The 3,253-nt window shown below is 51.0% G+C and overlaps 1 long non-coding RNA gene across 1 annotated transcript; it reads left to right on the plus strand.

Moving 5' to 3' along the window:
- Positions 1-1,639: 1,639 nt before the first annotated feature.
- LOC118701519 (uncharacterized) lies at positions 1,640-3,048 on the plus strand. The gene is made up of 2 exons (XR_004982538.1): positions 1,640-1,764; positions 2,217-3,048. It is a non-coding gene; the product is annotated as an uncharacterized LOC118701519 (long non-coding RNA).
- The last annotated feature ends 205 nt before the right edge of the window (positions 3,049-3,253 follow it).

Genomic DNA, 3,253 nt, shown 5'->3' on the forward strand with positions numbered 1-3,253 from the left:
CATCACCAGAGAATTACTCAGAACTACATATGTATTTCTATCAGTTCTTCTTGTTTATGGGAACACTATATCTAAAAAATGTGAACAACAGACTAAGTTTACCTTTTGTTTGGGGCAGGGTAACCTTATGGAAATACCACTACTATGGTAGAATTGTGCCTAAGGGCAAAAAGGCCTCTGCTGTCTGCTGCAGCTTGTTAGATACTCAAGGCACTTATACTAAGTTTCTACTAAAAGCTAAAATCTATATTCTAAATCTATATTTCTATTTCACTTTCTGACTTCATATATCTCAGTTTCTCCAGGGGTTTCAGTTCAATCCCTGTGCCTGGATTTCCCTCTAGGCCTGTGCCCTGAGGGGCTTGCATTCCAACACTTTATCACATTCCACCTTGAGGTGGCCTAGTTCATGACACTTATAGCATCGGATATTTTGTTTATTTTGGGCCACAAAGGCTTCAGCTACTCCTTTGCTGACTGCCAGGGCTACTTTGTGTTCTGTAGTTGTGAGATGGGCACAGGCCTCCACCATTTGCTGGATGGTGGGTTCAGGGTCTGGAGGGAGTGGTCTTTTAATTTTCTTGCATTCCTCATTTGCATTGGACACTGCTAGTTTACAGTTTACTGAGCAGCTCTTCTCTAGCCCTTGGGCAATCGACCTGCTTATCAATAGTGTCCTTTAGTCTGTCAATTAATTTAATAAATGTCTCATCAATACTCTGACAAATGTCAGTGAAACTTTGTTGTGGGGTGGTACCATCAGGTGTTTGGAATAAGGCATTCTGGGCAGCACTTTTAATGTCCTCTAAAACAGAAAAGCTGGGTGTAGATTTAGGGCTTGCTGCTGTGGATTTTCAAATTGTCCTTCCCCGCTCCAGGTGCTCTACTGTAAAATAAGCTTGCTCATCCTCAGATTTGTAATTTTTTACTAATGCTTTTAGTTGTTTATTCCAAATTGATTACCAAAGAAGAAGCTCTGTAGGTGAAAGGAGGAGGGACATGACATGCCAGAGATCATGGAGGACGAGCACATGAGCTGAGAAAGTTAATTGTAGTAGATTTTTTAAATATGGAGATTTTCGTCCATAGTCTTTAGATGCCTTGCATAATTCTTTGAGTTCATCATAAGGAATAGATTCCCACTTGGGGGCTCTCCCTCTTCTCTAAATAACTGGGGCTGTGAGGACTTGTAATTTTTGAGCGAAATCCCAATTAGAATCCAAAACTGCTTCCCTTTGAACTTTTTCCCAGTGATCCTGAAATTCACTGTCTGAATCTGAGGAGTCACTGTGTCTGGAGAGGAGGCAGATGTGCTAGCACAAGAGCCAGAGCTCTGGCTGGGGAACACTTGGTGCTTGGAGCCTTTTGTGTTTAAACTGGGATGCTTCTGATTAGCTTTCCTCCCGGTGAAGGGTGGGGGTATAGGATGTGAGGTGGGACCCAGGGGAGCAGCAGCAGGACCCGGCGGGGGGGGCGGGGGCGAAACCCTGTGGCGGGGGAAAAAGAGCAGGCAGAGGCAGGGGGATACCCGGCGGGGGCGGGGGGAGACCTGGCAGGGGATCTATGCGGGGCGTGGGGGAGAAAGCTCCTGGAAGGGGATTCCACGTGACCGGAGTGGGAGTGGCAGCTGTAAGGAAACCCGGTGCCGCGGGGGGAGGACCCGGTGCTACCACAGCTGCACGGAAAACCGCTGCTGTTGGCAAAAGCGGAGGAGCTGCGAGGTAGCCCAGGGCTGTGGAAAGGAGGGGTGCAGCGACGACAGGGGTAGGTGGGAGTTGCGGGGGGAAGGGACTGATCGCCAGTGAGGAGAAGGGGGAGGGTGTGGCCGAGGGGAAGGGGGGTGGCACGGGCACGGCCGCTGTAACCGCGGCTGACGGGGAGGAGAACGGGAGGGGATTGACTGCGGGGACAGCGGCAGGCATGGCAGGGACGCCCAGCATGGGGGTTGAGTGGGGGCGGGCAGAGCGGGGTGAAGCGTAGGGGTAGGGAGACCTAACACAGGGGCGGGGACGGGAGGAGGGGCAGCCGCAGGAGGAGGGGCAACCATGGGAACGGGGAAACCCGACACTGGAGCGGGGAACTCTAGTGCAGGGGCGGCAACAGGAGGAGGGGCCCATTGCAGGGGTGGGGAAGGTCAGCGTGGGGGTGGCAACAGGGGCGGCACCTGTGTGAGACTGTACGAAGTTTTCTCTCATCTGCCTCACGATCGTCATTAGGGACCACTGAAGAAAAGACCCTCGTCTGAAATTTCTGGCCCTGTTGGAGAAAGTCCCTTGCCGAGAACTCTGTGACCTGAGCATAGCTCCTGACATTGCTAAGCTATTGTTCACAGGTGCGTTTGCTGTATGCTACACTGAACCCAATGAAAGAAGAAGGGGGCACCTTGCCTTTTCTGCAACAATAGCCTTGAAAGTTGTCCCACCTCTCGGCCTGGCTGGACTTCTCCTGAGTTTTGGGTGGTCCCCCACAGAAGACCCCTCACTCCTTTGCAAGCACTGTGACAGACAGACTGAGATGTAAGAAGCCTCTCCATCAAAGACCGAGACATGAAATCCCTATGTGAAAAGGCTCCCCCCCCCACTCTTTCCAAGGACTGGGACTGAAACCCCCAACTCGGGGGAGGTGTGTGGGGGAGGCAAGCTAACCAAAGCAAGATGGATGTTGCAGGTGCGAGCAGTGGACCAAGAAGACAATGGTTCTCGCCCACCGCTGAGAACATGGACTGTGTGTACCCTTTTCTAATACCATTCTTTCCCCCAAAGATACAGTAGACTACCTTTGATTTGGTTTCAAGATTTACCCCTTCCCCCATCAAAAAAGTATAATAGGAGTTCGGATGAACTGCAACCCTGAGATCTCCCCAGACGTGACCTGGTGAACTCCATCGGCTGGACATCGAAGGACTTCGCGTCTATGTTTGGTAGCTCTATACCTTTCTTTCTCTTCCTCCCTCTTTTCCTTATTTTTCCCCTTTTTCCCCAATTCCTCCCCAACACATTTTGCTGTGGTTATTCAATAAAGGTGCATTTGTTTTGATTATCATTGCAACCTCCTGTGCCATGTCGGTTTTTTGCACCCTGAGATCAAATCCATGAACCATCACGAAACCTGTTCGTAAGGACGGATCATGACAACCTGCCTTGGGGGGAATGCCCAAAACGGAGGTGGCACCCGCTGCAGGGGCAGGGCTCAGAGGTGGCAGGGGGGAAGGGAAGGCAGGAGGGAGATCCCAAACACCATCTTGAGTGCCCAG

This window comes from Molothrus ater, chromosome W, assembly GCF_012460135.2.
Source record: "Molothrus ater isolate BHLD 08-10-18 breed brown headed cowbird chromosome W, BPBGC_Mater_1.1, whole genome shotgun sequence".
In the NCBI taxonomy this organism is placed as follows: domain Eukaryota; kingdom Metazoa; phylum Chordata; class Aves; order Passeriformes; family Icteridae; genus Molothrus; species Molothrus ater.